Consider the following 16903-nt stretch of genomic DNA (forward strand, 5'->3'; position numbering starts at 1 on the left):
CAGCTACTTGGGAGGCTGAGGCAGGAGAATCACTTGAACCCGGGAGGTGGAGGTTGCAGTGAGCCGAGATTGCTCCACTGCACTCCAGCCTGGGCGACAGAGTGAGACTCCATCTCAAAAAAAAAATAAAAATAAAAAAGAGAGAGAGAGAAGCCAGAGAAGCCACAGAAGCCAGGATAATCTGCACATCTCATGTTTCTTAATGTAACCACATCTGCAGTTTCTGTTTCCGTGGGCCAGGTTGAGCCTGTAATTTGCATTTCTAACACTTTCTCAGATGATCCTGATGCCACTAATCAAGGGACCATATTGTGAGGAACAACATAGATTCTCTTGGATGTCCTATGAGCCACTAGAAATAAGAATGTTTAACAAGGTTGCTGAATACAAAATCTATATAGAAAGTAAATCACACACTATCCAACAGTAATGTACAATTAGAAACTACAGGCTTACACAGCACGGCTGGTGACATTAGGTAGCACTCACTCTAGTCTCTCTAATGAGGATAAAATGGACTATAAGAGACTGAACTATATCTGCTTCTATTTCCAACAGACTCACATTCAACTTTCATTCACACAAACGCACAGCTGGGATAATTTTGTTAGTCTTTATCTATTTTATTTGTGTGCATATATTTATATTTAGAGATGGGGTCTTGCTCAGTTGCCCAGGCTGGAGGTATGGTAGCTTGATCAGAACTCATTGCAGCCTCCAGCTATTGGGCTCAAGCGATCCTCCTGTCTCAGCCTCCTGAGAGGCTAGGACTACAGGCATGTGCCACCATGTCTGACTAATTTTTATTTAAAAAAATGTTTTATAGAGACAGGGTCTTGCCATGTTGCCCAAGCTAGTCTTAAACTCCTGGCCTCAAGTGATCCTCCCTACTTTGCCTCCCAAAGTGTTTGGATTACAATCATGAGTCACTATAACCTGCCAGTTTTTTTTTAAAGCAGTTAATATAAAATTATAGCATTAAAAGAAAAGCAACCTGTATTTAGTAACACAGCTGGAACAATCTGCAGGAGTGGTGGCAGTGGCGAGAGAAAAGGTCTAATTTAAACAATTTTCTGTAGTTGTTGGTTGTTCACTTTTCTCATGCTGATGACAGTAGACATTTTTTCAAAGGGGACGAGAAGCTGCTGGAGGTTTGCTGCTCCCAAGGATCTGGGAACCTTTGCACTACTTCAAGATCTGAGTGAGTCGTATTAAAAGTAATGTAAGTTGTATTAAAAGTACGAAAAGTAATGACAAAAACTGTAATTACTTTTGCACCAACTGAACACATTTGATAAATGTGCAATGTTCAATCCTAAGCCTGACAAAAACTGACAAATAGGAAGCTTATGTACGCAGTGAGAGTAGCGTGTTTGTCTTCAAGAGATGTCTCGTTTTGCAGACATGTGGATCTACCCTCTTTCTGCAAGCACTGGTTCCCATATTGAAGCTTGCTAGACATGACAATGGGTTTGACTCAATTAAAGCTTCTTTTATTCGCATAAGAATTTCATGACGCTTCTTCACCAAGGATACTCACGCCAGAATTTCCAGGAAGAAATAGAGATTCTTAATGCAATTTTCCCAAATGGAGCAGCATATTGTATGAGATGTATGAATTGTGATGTTGGTACTTATATGTACTGGGTTTCCCAGTGAGTGGGGTAATCAGTCAGACAGATTAAACCCTGGAAATTCTGATGAGTGTGCTTGACCCAGCAGTTATGGACCAGTTCTACATGAAAGATGGTGTTACTGTAGATGACGTCAGTCTCTAGAATGAAATTCATGACTTGATACCAGATCCTGTCATTGATGCCACACTGTTCAATCCTTGGGGGATCTGATGAATGGAATGAAATAAGATAGAACTTATTGGACTATTCATATCACTCCAGAACCAGAATTTTCTTACTTTAGTTTTAAAAGAAACTTAGGTCATACCTCCTATGATGACCTAATCGGGACAGTTGTGAAAGTCTTCAAGACAGGAAAATTTGTGACCACCTTGTTAGCTAATCAGAGCTCTAAATGTCACACCATGTTTTCTTCACCCCAGCAGATTGAAGGTTTTAAATGTCTTGATTGCCAGAGTGCTGTGTTCAATGATTACAATTTTGTTTTTACCGGTTTTGCAAAGCAGCAATGACAACAGAGACTTGATTAAGAAAAATGAAGGAAGAAATGCAAAAAGAGAACACATGTAGAAGGGAGTGGCTGCTTTCTAGATGTTCATGCCAGGGACCATGCTTTCTATAACCATCACCTTGTTGTTGCAGAAAGCCTTAGATATAATCATAGTGCAATCATTTTGAACTGTATGCATTATTATATGAAGGAGTTAGATATCTTGCATGAATGCTCTCTTCTGTGTTTAGACGTTCTCTATCACTCTTGCTGTGAAATTGAAGTATGTGTAGAAAAAGCACATTTTATGATATAAAACTTTGCAACACTTGTGAAAACAATTCAATTTAGTTTATGTGCAGTATAATATTTCTCCAAGTATCATCCAAAATTTCCCGCACACAATTTTGTCCCAATTAGGTGTTGGTCTCCGCCTAACCATCTGAGACTGTTCTGTAAAATTGCTGCCAGAATTTTACATCCAATTGCCTCTACTTGCTAACACACATTCTTTACTGTTACTGAAACCAATTTCTACTTTATACAGAATTTTTTGCCACTGTAATTAAAATTTTTCTTCCATGAGTCAAGTCCTCTTATGAAAATGATTTCAGCTACTCATTTTGTGTATGCCTCTTTTAACGTTATTGGTCCCTGTATCGGTAGTACTTTAATTCATTTATTCTTTCACCATGATGTATTCCCCAAACCCACCAAATAAAGCAATACACTTAAAAAAAAATTGCACTAACAAAAAGATCACATTCACGATTAAAAAAAAAAAAAGATACCTAGAAATAGACTTAACAAGAAACATGCAAGATCTCTGTTGAGGAATGTATAAAATATTTGTGAAGGACATAAAGAATCCAAATAAGTGAAAATGTATAACTTGCTCATGGTTTGGAGGAAATATGAGAAAAATGTTCATTTTCCTCAAATTACACTGTAAGTTTCATGCAGTCTCAATCAAGATCTGAACAAGGTTTCTGTCAAACTTGAAATGTGCTTCTAAAATTTATACAGAAAACTTACTTACCAAGAATAGTTACTATAATTTTGAAGAATGAACAAAATTGGGGAATTTTAGCCAAAAAAAATTAGTTTTCTGATTACCTAAAGAATTTGTATGACCCAATCAGAATAAAACATCCCAATAGGAAAAACAAAAATAAGCAACTGATGCAAAGGAAACTAGCATAGCCAAAGCAGTTATGAAAGATTACATCAGGAAAACTCCAGTTAAAACAATAGACTATTATGTCCTATTAGTCTTTTGGGAAAAATTTAAATATCTGACAAAACTATGTTGGTGAGAATTTGGAAAAACAGGAGCACCAATTCCTGGTGGTGGATGCATAAATGTATACAAATGCTTTGGAAACTGTATTAGTCCATTTTCATGCTGCTGATAAAGACATACCTGAGACTGGGTAATTAATAAAGAAAAAGAGGTTTAATAGGCTCACAGTTCCTCGTGGCTGGGGAGGCCTCACAATCATGGTAAAAGGTGAAAGGCATGTCTTACATGGCGGCAGGCAAAGAGGGAATGAGAACCAAGCAAAAGGGGTTTCCTCTTATAAAACCATCAGATCTTGTGAGATTTATTCACTACCATGAGAACAGTATGGCGGTAACCACCCCACGATTCAATTATCTCCCACGAGGTCCCTCCCATGACACGTGGGAATTATGGGAGCTACAATTCAAGGTGAGATTTGGGTAAGGGCACAGCCAAATCATATCAGAAATCATCTTGAACAATCTAATTGTTGCAAATGCTCTTGCTCAATGATCCAGGAATCCCACTTACAGGTGCAAATCCTGAAGAAACTGGCATTCAATGAGATTCATCCGCATTGTTTATATTAGTGAATAAATAGAAACAGCCTAAATGTCCACCCACAGGAGAACAGATAAATAAATTGTGGCATAGTTATCTAATGCAACACTACATAACAAAAAAATGAATACATTGAATCTGTAAGTATGGCATGAGTAAATCTAAAAAATATAATGTTGGGAAGAGGATTAAAAAGCAAGTTGCAGAATATATAAATTTATCAAATTTACATAAAATTTAAAATGTTCCACCTAATTTTTATGCACTGCTTACATATATAAAAATATGTTTATCAATATAAAACCATGGATAAGAATGATAAACATGAGGTCCTCTTACTGGTTAACTGAGGAATAAGTGAATAACATGGATTCAAAAAGGGTGGTGTGGCCAGGTGTGGTGGATCACATCTGTAATCACAGCACTTTGGGAGGCCAAGGCAGGTAGATCACCTGAGGTCAGGAGTTCAAGACCAGCCAGACCAACATGGTGAAACTCCATCTCTACTAAATACAAAAATTAGCCAGGCATGGTGGTGCATGCCTGTAATCCCAGCTACTTGTGAGGCTGAGGCAGGAGAATTGCTTGATCCTGGGAGGCAGAGGTTGCAGTGAGCCGAGGTTGCAGTGAGCCGAGATTGCACACTGCACCCTAGCCTGGGAAACAAGAGTGAAACTCGGTCTCAAAAAAAAAAATTGAAAACAAAAAAAGGACAGTGATGAAGGCCTCAACCAGGTTTGAAACCTTGTTTCTGTGTTTAAAGTGTCTTACAAAAATGGAGCATTGAGTTTAGATTTGAAAGAATTTTTCAATATATTTTATAGGTTATTTTCTGGATGTTTGATATACTTCACAGTAAAAATTGAAATAATTTTGTTTCCCACTTTTCCACTTAATCGTACATTGTAATTTTTTTGTATAACACAGTAATCTGAATACAACTCTTAAATTTTCCCTAGTGTTTCATTGGCTGAATACTAAACCTTTCTCCTTTAGTTGGACAACTTTCAACTTTCCAATTGGTTTCAATTTTTCAATATGATAAAACTTCAATCAAATCTTTTCAAAAAGGGCATTTTTCAGTTTTTAAACAACTGAATATGAAATGGAGCACTTGAAAAGAGATGAACATGGCAATTGAGAAGAAAAGTTAAGATAAAAACTTTTCTTCTTAGTTGAAAGTTTAAAATCACAAATCAACTACTGGAAATAATTTGTAGACATATCCAAAGAAAAGGTAAATAAAGAACATTTAATTATCCTACAAGGAAGCATCTAATTTTACAAAGACATATTAGAGACAAACCACAGCTACATGCAAGTCACTGAATCACAACACAAGATTTCATGTTGTTCATATTCAAAGGCTATTTTTTCAATTGTTTGTCAACCACAGTACTCAGCTTTTCCATTGTACATATGCCAACAGTCTCTTCCTAAGTAAAACTGAGCATATGGAACATTTCAGCTCTAAAGTTTGGCCTTTCAAGTTATTCAAATATAAAAATAGCTAAAGAATGAAGTTAAAATGGGGGGAAAAAAGTATTTTCCATTCATGCATTGCTTTCAATTATATGTTCCAGAAAAAAAATTACCTTCAGGCTGAGAAAAAGCATGAAAAATTTCAACCTCAAATCTAAATATCAATACTTGTGAAAGTAAAATGCAGAGAAATGTGGTTAGGGCTAACAATTACCCATGATCTCTTCTATTTATTTCCTAGTCGTCTTATCTGCCTTTACTCTCAGAGACACACACAGACGCTATATATTTTCCCTCTACAAAATTAATTTTAATTCTGCAAAAATCTGGGAAGGAGAATGGATTGCAGACTCAGACTTTAGTTAGAGTTCAATTTTTGCCATTTTATGTTCTATAAACTCAAAAAGTACCTAAATATTTCAGAATTTCACTTTCTCCCATCTCTAAAGTTAGAATATGACTACTTTTATCTTGCGTTAAGTATTATTTGAAATAAAGTATGGTATAAAAATTTAAGTATTAATTAACAATCATGTCACTGTTTATCTAAGGATTTAGCAAGCTGTGTGAAAACTGTTTAGCCTGCAAAAGGCAGTCAAAAGGTGTTTGTCCTTTTCCCCTTTCTCTTGGAAAACAAAAAGACATAAAATTATCATCTGCAAAAGTTGTAGTAGTTATGCTACTATGGTATATGCCATTGCTTTATGGAGCAACTGATTGTTTTCTTTTAAAAATTGCAATGATAGACTGAATAAAGAAAATTTGGTACATATACACCGTGGAATATTATGCAGCCATGAAAAAGGAATGAGAATATATTCTTTTCAGGGACATAGATGGAGCTAGAGGCCATTATCCTTAGCAAACTAACACAGGAACAAAAAACCAAATACCACATGTTCTCACTTATAAGTGGGAGCTAAATGATGAGAACACATGGACCATAGAGGGGAACAACACATACTGGGGCCTACTGGAGGTTGGAGGGTAGGAGCAGGGAGAGGATCAGGAAAAATAACTAATTGCTACTACGCTTAATACCTGGGTGATGAAATAACTCTGTATAACAAACCCCCATGGCATAAGTTTACCTATGTAACAAACCTGCACTTGTACCCCTGAACTTAAAATAAAAGTTAAAAAAAATTACAGTTGATACCAGTGCTTCACATAGCTCTTTAAATTTATTCGCTCTGAGAGGAATACTGAATAGCACCTTCATCAGAATAACCTGTGGTGGTTTTTAAAAAATGCTAATTAATGGCTCACCATAAGCTCCCTGGGAATGTGGCCTAGTGGTATGTATTTGAAAACAATTGCCCATTTTTGTTTTTTTTTTTTTTCTGGCAAGCAGTGGCGTTTGAAAAAATGCTCCTTCAATGTTTAGGTGAATATGGTCAACAACAGCAGGGTTATTACAGATGTCTCCCTGTGCTGCTCTGGAAATATTACTACTATTCTATTGTAGACATTAAAGATTAAAGGTTCCTGGGGTAAGTCTTTTATAAAATATTGCCATGTATTCTCTGGGGAAAAAAATGTGCCTGGCATAGGAGAACACTCAGCCACATGAATACTTAATAAATTATCAAGAAATGCCTAAACCTTCCATATACCAGAATAAAGCTTATGCTTAGAAAGTCTTGTGTTCAGCATGTTTCTTTGTGCAGATTCATGGTTGATTACACCTCATAGGGGTGGTTTCCATTTTCAGAGCAGGCCTAGCCAATTATCTCATCAACAGTCCAAGTCACATGTCACAACACTGAAGGGAAATACCTTCAGAAGGGTTTATTCCAACCAGCAGAATCCATACTCACTGAACACTTCTGGGCTTCACTTCTCATAGGTGAAGGGCAGGTTTGGGAACTCTTCGTTAAGATTTTTTTATTTTTCTTACAGACAAGGTTGCTCTGTCACCCAACCTATATGGTCCAGTGGTATGGTTGTAGCTCACTGCAGCCTCTGTCTCTTAGGCTCAAGCCATCCTCCCACCTCACCTCCCCGAGTAGCTGGAACCATAGGTGTGCACCACCAGGCCTGGCTGATTTATTTTATTTTTTGTAGAGATTGGGTCTCACTATGTTGCCAGGCTGGTCTTAAACTCCTGGCCTCAAGAGGTCCTCCCCTCTCGGCCTCCCAAAATGCTGAGATTATAGCCATGAGCCACTGTGCCAGTCTTTTGTTAAGACTTGTATATGCTTTGTACTAAAGCAATATGTGTAACCACTTTTAGGGGCAAAGAAGGAAGTAACTGACTCCAGTAAGATTTTAACAGTGTCAGGCTGGGTGCAGTGGCTCACGCCTATAATCCCATATTTTGGGAGGCTGAGGTGGGCTGATCACTTGAGGCCAGGATTTCGAGACCAGCCTGGCCAACATGATGAAAACCTGTATCTACTAAAAATAAAATAAAATAAATAAAATAAAATAAGCCGTGTGCTTGTAATCCTAGCTACTCAGGAGGCTGAGGCATGAGAATTGCTTGAAGCTGGGAGGTGGAGGTTACAATGAACCAAGATGGCACCAGTGCACTCCAGCCTGGGCAACAGAGCAAGACTCTGTCTCAAAAGACAAACAAAATACAAAGTAAAAAATGAAAACAAAAAACGATTTTAATAGTGTTATCTGATTGTTTGGAATAGCTGAGCTGGAGCCCACGCATTTTTAGTGCACACTTATTACCCTGCCTCCCTACCTCCCCACACTAGGACCTTTTATGTGCTTCCACCTCTTCGTATGCTTAGGTGTTTTTGTTTAGAAACTGGAGGAGAAACAAAAAGTTTGTATGAGTGGAGAAAGATGGAAGAACTGCTGTGGCGTGTTTTTTTGCTTCTTCCAGCATCAAGATATTAGACTGTGCTTCTGTCTAGAGTACAGAGATCCTGAGAGGGAGAAAAAAGGCACCTGGTCCTAAGGGAACTTCTTTGTTGTGAGGCGCAGTATTGAATTAGGCCTCACTCTAGCCCAGGAGAAATAACCATCGGCGCCTTACACCTGCCTGCACCAACGACCTGATTTACAATTCAGCTTTCTCAGTTTCATGGTCTTGGAAAACAATTGCTTTCGAGAATGGATCCACACATTTCTGTAACTGTAAAGAGATGTTGCCTTTTGACTATAAATAAACCATAGTTTGATATTTTTAAGTTCCATGGGGTTAAAAGAAGGGGCTTCAAAGGAGGTACCCTATGGCATAAAATATTGAAGATGCATTGGAGAATGTGGACAGGCACAGATGGAATGGCTCTCCAGAAAAGAGGATACCATACAAGAAAAGGTGCTGAGCAAGATAAGCTTTTTTTTTTCTTTTCTTTTCTTTTTTTTTTTTTTTTTTTTCTGAGGTGGAGTCTTGCTCTGTCACCCAGGCTGGAGTGCAGTGGCACCATCTTGGCTCACTGCAACCCCCTACTCATGGGTTCAAGCGATTCTCATGCCTCAGCCTCCCGAGTAGCTGGGATGACAGGCGCCTGCCACCATGCCTGGCTAATTTTTGTATTTTTAGTAGAGATGTGGGTTTCACCATGTTGGCCAGACTGGTCTCAAAATCCTGACCTCAGATGATCCACCCACCTTGGCCTCCCAAAGTGCTGGGATTACAAGAGTGAGCCACCGCACCCAGCCAAGATGAGCAATTTGAAACAAGGCTGTTCTTTAAGCAGGGAGTCTGGTCGAGCTTAACCGGGGTCCATGTGAAGGAAAAGACCCAGCTGGTGAGGACTGGGGGTTACCATCCAAGCATGCACAAATTGTCAGGTTGACAAAGAAGAGTCATTCAAAACTTCATGAGTAGGGAAATCGTACAGAAGAGTGCAGTGAAAACGTACTAGTCCAGGCTATTTCAATAATCCAAGCAGAAAGAAATGAAGAGACACCAGTGATATTGGTAAATGCAGGAAGAGAAAGGCAAATGCTGTTGCCACTTTCAGGACTACACAAATCAGGAGATGGGTTGAATTGGAGATGCCAGTGAGTCGTAAATGGGAGCAAGTCTAGAAGACATGTGAGACACAAACCTAGGAGTGAGATGAAAAGAAGGGGGAGGCAGACAAGGTTAGGGATAGCAATTTGGGAGTTATTGATCATTACATGGGAGTTTTTACTGCTTGGTGCCAGGTATTTTTCTCAGCTCGAGACCGATACTTAGCTTCGCTTTCCTCTATGAGCAGTCTCCCGAGGACTCAGCCTCTTTTTCTCCTGTTCTTTCATATACAGTGCTTTTCCTTCCCCTCTCTTACCTGCTGATATGATTTGGCTGTGTCCCCACCCAAATCTCATATTTAATTATACTGCCATAATTCCCACATGTTGTGGGAGAGACTCGGTGAGAGATAATTTGAATCATGGAGGTGGTTTCCCCCATACTGTTCTTGTGTAGTGAATAAGTCTCACAAGATCGGACGGTTTTATCAGGGATTTCCGTTTTTACTTTTTCCTCATTTTCTCTTGCTGCCACCATGTAAGAAGTGCCTTCACTTCCCACCATGATTCTGAGGCCTCCCCACCTGTATGGAACTGTAAGTCCAATTAAACCTCTTTTTCTTCCAGGTCTCGGGTCTGTCTTTATCAGCAACATGAAAATGGATTCATACACCTGCCTTCCCTACTCTGTAGCCTACTGAGGAGTAGAATCTAGTCTCTACACATTCACACATTCTCACATCCTTCTTCTTGCCTCTGTGTTTTAAGATTCTCTTAACAAATTTTTATAGGAAAGAAGACACAGCCCAAAGAGGCTCAAAGTCTTCTGAGCTCTTGCTGTGGAGATTCCTGGTGTATAATTTCTGATGGCCTCCAAGAAGGTAAACGAGAAGCTTCTAGGAGCCTTCATCCTTCCTCACTTTTTTACTGAGCTTTGGTTCACAATATCATCTTTTCCTCCCAGACTTATTAAAGACTATCGTCCCCTCTCCTTAGCCTCCAGGTGCAATCCGAGCTGGAGATTTTGGCAACTGGAATTCCTCCAGACCATCAGGATCTGTGTCCTGTTCCAGAAAGATCTTTCTGTGACCCCTCCTCCCAAAAACAGCTGTCTCACCATCATGGTCTTACCTGCAGAATCAAGTGGCCTCTTCCCATAAGAGACTGCAGATTTAACTCCTGAATTCTCCAAAATGTCCAAAGCAAGCACAGAACTGCTAGATTTAAACTATCTTTCTTGGCTTTTGCCAAGTTAAATTATTGCCAAGTTAAATTATTTGGCCCTGTGGCCAAACTCAGAGAGCAGACCTTTATTTCAGTTTTTCCCCCTATAAAATTATTGTTTGACTAATATTCCTCCTGTTAAGTTAAATAAATAATGACAGTTTTGTAAAGAATTTAGATGTCATTATTTTCCATCTTTGTGGAATGAAAGCTCCATGTGTACTGAATCTTTTTACAAATCTCTTAACTTCCTTAAACGTTGTGCTTGTTTGCGGTTCTCCCAATGATGATCACATCATTTCCTGAACATTCCCAGGGTGAACTCAATGCAGATTCTTCAGATTTTAGGGAAAACGTGGATTAGTAGAAAAAAAAAACAAAAGTGACCATGGTTTTCAAAATTTTTTTTCTATATTCTTCCCCATTGACATACTGTACTGTTTAAAAGTGTCCTGTTATACTATATACTGAGATGTTAAGCATAAAATCTTTCCTTAGATATGTTCCTATGACATTTCATGTGTTTCCAATAAAACATGTGGGTAAGTAAGATGTAGTGGATGTCAAAACTAATAGGTTTATTTTATGCAAAAGTATATAATCTAATAGCCTTCCTTATTAAAGGTGACTTATAAAACAGATATTTAGGCAGTGATGTGCAGTTTCTGTATTTAACATTTAAAATTATTACATGGGCTTGGCTTATACTTTGTATGGAAGCTTAAAAGGTTGTCAAAAGTTAGAGATGAAGGGAATTCTGGGTTTTATTGCCACACTGGTGTTTTGGACACAAGGCTAAAACACACAAAGATCAATTTAAACAGAGGACTGGCCGTGGAGTAAGTCTGACGAACTTCTGTGTGAGTGACTTGGACATGTAAGTCTTTGAGTATCAATACCCTGTCCTGTAAAACTAAAACACCTCAGTGGTTGTTTTGAGTCTCAAATGAAATAATGAAACTGGATGTGTTTTTGTAAACTGTGCCACACTAGGTGAAAAGCTAAGGTCATTCTACTCTGTGGTTAGTAGTTCAGTTCTCTTAATGTGTAAGACTTGGTTCTCCAGCTGCTTGGTTGATAATAATGCCAACTATTCAACTATTTTCATCCAAGGACTTAAATAAGAAACACCATCTGTATTTGTCTGTTCTCATGCTGCTAATAAAGATGTACCCAAGACTGGGTAATTTATAACGGAAAGACTTTTAATGGACTCACAGTTCCACATGGCTGGAGAGGCCTCACAATCATGGCAGAAGGCAAAGGAGAAGCAAATGCATGTCTTAACGTGGTCACAGGCAGGAGAGCTTGTGCAGGGGAACTCCCATTTATAAAACCATCAGAGCTCATGAGACTTATTCACTATCACAAGAAAAACATTGGAAAGACCTGCCCCTCATGATTTAACTACCTCCCACCAGGTCCCTTCCAAGACACATAGGAATTATGGGAGCTACAATTCAAGATGAGATTTGGGTGGGGACACAGCCAAGCCATATCACCAACCCAGGTTTTTGGGAAGCTAAGATGGGAGGATCACTTGAGCCAAGGAGTTTAGGGTTACAGTGAACTACGATCGGGACACTGTACTTCAGCCTGGGAAACAAAGCAAGATCCCAACTCAAAAAAAAGAAATGCTAATGTTTTGGAGTGCCATGCAGGTCAAGCCTTCAGGCTCCAGGTGCCCATTCCCCCAGCTGCTGTGAGTGTTGGCTACTGAGAGCTCATAGCTGAGTTCCTTTCCAGCAAATGCCCACATCAGAAGGAAACAGCCTTCCCTGGAGCAGTCTGCTTCTGAAGATCAGCCGATGTAAGAATACACGGGCCCAGCTCTCTACCTCCACTGAAGATAATTTTGAAGAGTCTTCCGAGATTTCATTTTCTGCTGGGACAGTAGAGGCCCCGTTTGCAAAGGCCTCACAGTTCTCAGTCACCCTCTGTCCCATCCTGCTTCCCCCACCTCCTCACAGGGTTATTCCCAGGTGTACTGCCTAAAAAATTCTCCTTCAGGTAAATCTCCATTTCAGGAATTGGTGCCATTTACAAGCTCTCCAGATAACTGCTGTCTGTCAAACATGGAAGATCACTAGTTTAATCTCTGCATCGGACAATATTGTTTCTAACACTGAACAGTAGTGTGCCAGAAATTAAAGTGTAACATTTCCAATCTCAGTTTTTTCATCTGTCAGATTGGAATAACTCCCTTACGGAGTATTTGTTATAAGACATACATAATGTAATATTATAGTGTCTACAACATTGTGAATACTCAATAACTATTGGTTTTACTATTTTTATGGGAAATCAGAAAGAGTGAAGTTTAGAGTTCCATGTGATTGGGACTATATTAGATGTTCTCTAATGAAATCTTTAGACAAGTGATAGTACTAATAATGTAATTATTACTAACATATAATTCTAGAGAGATTTTAAGAGTAATTTATTTGGGTGTTGATATGCTTGGCTATTTGTTCCTTGACATCTCATGTTGAAATATGATTCCTAATGTTAGAGGTGAGGTCCAATGGGAGCTGTTTGGGTCACAGGGGTGGATTCCTCATGAATGGCTTGGTGCCCTTCTCACAGAAGTGAGTGAATTCTCACTATTAGTTTCCAAGAGTACTGGCTGTTGGAAAGAGCCTGGCACTTCCTCTACTCCCTCTCTATTGTTGCTTCTCCCTCCATGTGATCTGCCCATAGTCACTTCCCTTTGCCTTCTGCCATGCGTAAAATCTTCCTGAGGTCCTCATCAGAAGCAGATGCCAGCACTGTGCTTCTTGTACTTGCCTGCAGAACTGTGAGCCAAATAAACCTCTTTTCCTGATAAGTTATCCAGCCTCAGGCATTCCTTTATAACAACGCAAACAGACAAAAACAGATAGCAACCAAGAAAAGGGGAAGAGTATTACATAAACTGTAGGAGGCATTTTATATTTACAGTGGAGATATTTATGTAGGAAACACACCCACACCCACATCAAATTTATTGTTAAATAACGTTTGAAAAAATTCTGGCTGAAGTGTGTGACTAACATGATAGCATAAAATATTTGTTGTCAACTGGTGCAAGTCACAAGATAATTAAAAGGTCAAAAAGAGTAACTGGAAGGGTGAAGCAAAGCTTTGGGGGAGGATTGTTATCTATTATTTATGTAGAATTTTAAAAATTGCTACTGTTTTACAGAAAATGGTGACCAGCCTGTCTCATTTCAATAAGAAGAAAGGAATCTAAAGTCCTGGATTTCCATTAGAAGGTGGGAGTTATATAGGGAGGCTATTAACATTTTTCATTTTCCTGCTCAAACACCTTTTAACAAGGGTCATGGTACTCTTACTCTACATGAAACAAATAGTCACCACAAGAAGCTGTTGAATTATCTAAAGAAAAATAATAAGAAAGACATTATCCAAAGAAAAATCATTTCTTCAACTTAAGTAGGATTGATGGGGCAAGACACTGTTAGGACTAATAAAGCATCATTATCCACTGTATCAACCCATAATCCAAATCAGTTTAAAGTCTTTAAAGTGCCTAATTCAGAATTTTTCCCCCTGTAATGGTTTGAAAAATGACCATCCAACACTATAATCAGAGAAGAGCTGAAATAACAGAACTGGATTATTTGCACTAATGTTTGTCTTTAGTTTAAAAAAGAAATCAAGTAAACTAATTTTCATACTGTTTCCAAATTTTCTTTACTGGTATAACTCAGTATTTCAGACCTTTGTGATACAAAATAAGATTGCAGTTAATACTTTTGTAACTTTAAAAAATGTTTTAAATATTTCAGATTGACAAGTAATGAAGGCTCTTACTCATAACACCTTATTGTATAAATCCTTGATAATTGTCACATTTATCTCTGATTATTTTAAGGCAGAAAATATGACTGGGTGTTTTGAAGCCCTCTGTGTTCCTCACTATAATTTCATTTTTCAGTCTCTCTCCCCAGAGGTAATGCCTACCCTAGATTTGTATTTATTATTCAGTAAATACGTTTACAATTTTAATAACATATATTGGTAACCATTAATAAAACATAGTTTTTAATATAAATGATATTATTTTCCAACATGCTTTGTTCTGGCTAAATATTAAACTTTTAAGATATCTGAATTGCTATTTGTAAATTTAATTCATTCCATTAATTATGTTAATAATTACAGTATTAGCATAATTATGTTACAATATTCCATTTTATGATAGAAAACAATGTATTCAGCCATACTCTTGTCTTTGTGATCCAGCTTTTTTCTAATTGTTCTCTTTCACAAACATCCATTGTGCCTTGTATGAGGGCTTTTCTGTGGTATGTACCCAAAGTGGCATGGCTAGGTCTCAAGGTCACAAGCATTTTCAGTTTAACTCAATCTTTATAATTGCTCTTGACAATAGTTTAATCATGTTGACAGTCTCTCCAGCACTGTGTAAGAATTCCCAATTGCCTACAATCTGATCCTCACTTAGTAATATAGATTTTTAATCTTTCTCTATCTGATGGTTACAAAATTGTACCTTCTTGTGTAAATTCTCAATTTTCTAATTACAGTGAGTAGAAGTATATGTATTGGCTTTTAAAACCTTCTCTTCTGCTACTTGTCAGCTCATAGTTTATGCAAATTTGCTATTGGGTTATTTTTATTTGTAAAGTTAATATTAGGTCTGCACATTTTTTGGATAATAAAATTGTCCAAGTATTTGTTAAAATAACATGTAAATCTATTTAAATTTAATAAAAATCCAGATCAGTCTAGTTCTGATAGTTCAGCTCTTTTCTGATTTGTGTTGGGGGGTCATTTCTAAACTCTTTAGGGAGAAAAAATCTGAGTTAAGCTTTTTAAAAAAGAAAAAGCTCAAATATCTCAGTAAGGAAGTCAGGCTGGGAGGCAGGGTAAGTACTTCATTTAGTATGTACTTTAATTTTCTACTGTGATGTAGGAATGTGTGTGTTTTTTTTTTTTTTAATTTTCCCATAGGTTATTGGGATACGGGTGGTGTTTAGTTACATGAATAAGTTCTTCAGTGGTGATTTGTGAGTTTTTGGTGCACCCATCACCCGAGCAGTATAAACTGCACCCGATTTGGATAGTCTTTTATCCCTCTCCCACCTCCCAACCTTCCCCACAAGTCCCCAAAGTCCATTGTATCATTCTTTTGCCTTTGCATCCTCATGTCTTAGCTCCCATATATCAGTGAGAACATATGATGTTTGATTTTCCATTCCCGAGTTACTTCACTTAGAATAATAGTCTCCAATCTCATCCAGATCACTGCAAGTGCCATTAATTCATTCATTTTCATGGCTGAGTAGTATTCCATTTTCTTTATCCACTCATTGATTGATGGGGATTTGGGTTGGTTCCACGATTTTGCAATTAACGGATTGTGTTGCTGTAAACATGTGCAAGGATCTTTTTCATATAATGACTTATTTTCCTCTGGGTAGATACTCAGTAGTGGGATTACTGGATCAAATGGTAGTTCTACTTTCAGTTCTTTAAGGAATCTCCACACTGTTTTGCATAGTGGCTGTACTATTTTACATTGCTACCAGCAGTGTAGAAGTGTTCCCTGATCACTGCATCCACATCAACATCTACTGTTTCTTGATTTTTTTATTATGGCCATTCTTGCAGGAATAAGGTGGTATCACACTGTGGTTTTGATTTGCATTTCCCTGATCATTAGTGATGTTAAGCATTTTTTCACATTTCTGTTGGCTATTTGTACATCTTCTTCTGATAATTGTCTATTCGTGTCCTTAGCTCACTTTTTGATGGGCTAGGGATTTAGCCCACTAAACCAAACCAAACAACCAAAAAGCCAACTTTTTGATTGTTTGTTTTTCTCTTGCTAATTTCTTTGAGTTTGTTTTAGATTTTGGATATTAGTCCTTTGTCAGATGTATAGATTGTAAAGATGTTCCCCCACTCTTTGGGTTGTCTGTTTACTCTGCTGACTGCTCTTTTTGCTGTGCAAAAGCTCTTTCATTTAGTTAAATCTTGGTTATTTATCTTTGTTTTTATTGCATTTGCTTTTGGGTTCTTGGTCATAAAATCCTTGCACAAGCCAACATCTATAAGGATTTTTCCAGTATTATCTTGTAGAATTTTTATAGTTTCAGCTCTTAGATTTTAGTCCTTAATCCATCTTGAGTTGGTTTTTGTATAGTATGAGAGATGAGGATCCAGTTGCATTCTCATTTATGTGGCTAACCAATTATCCCAGAACCATTTGTTGAAAAGGGTATCCCTTCCACACTTTATGTTTTTGTTTGCTTTATTGAAGAACACTTGGCTGTATTT

At 37.9% G+C, this 16903-nt stretch overlaps 1 pseudogene; it reads left to right on the forward strand.

Moving 5' to 3' along the window:
* The first annotated feature begins 979 nt into the window (after positions 1-979).
* LOC101150869 (S-adenosylmethionine decarboxylase proenzyme 1-like) lies at positions 980-2167 on the forward strand (annotated as a pseudogene).
* Positions 2168-16903: the final 14736 nt, after the last annotated feature.

This window comes from Gorilla gorilla, chromosome 8 (genome assembly GCF_029281585.2).
Source record: "Gorilla gorilla gorilla isolate KB3781 chromosome 8, NHGRI_mGorGor1-v2.1_pri, whole genome shotgun sequence".
NCBI classification, from domain to species: Eukaryota; Metazoa; Chordata; class Mammalia; order Primates; family Hominidae; genus Gorilla; species Gorilla gorilla.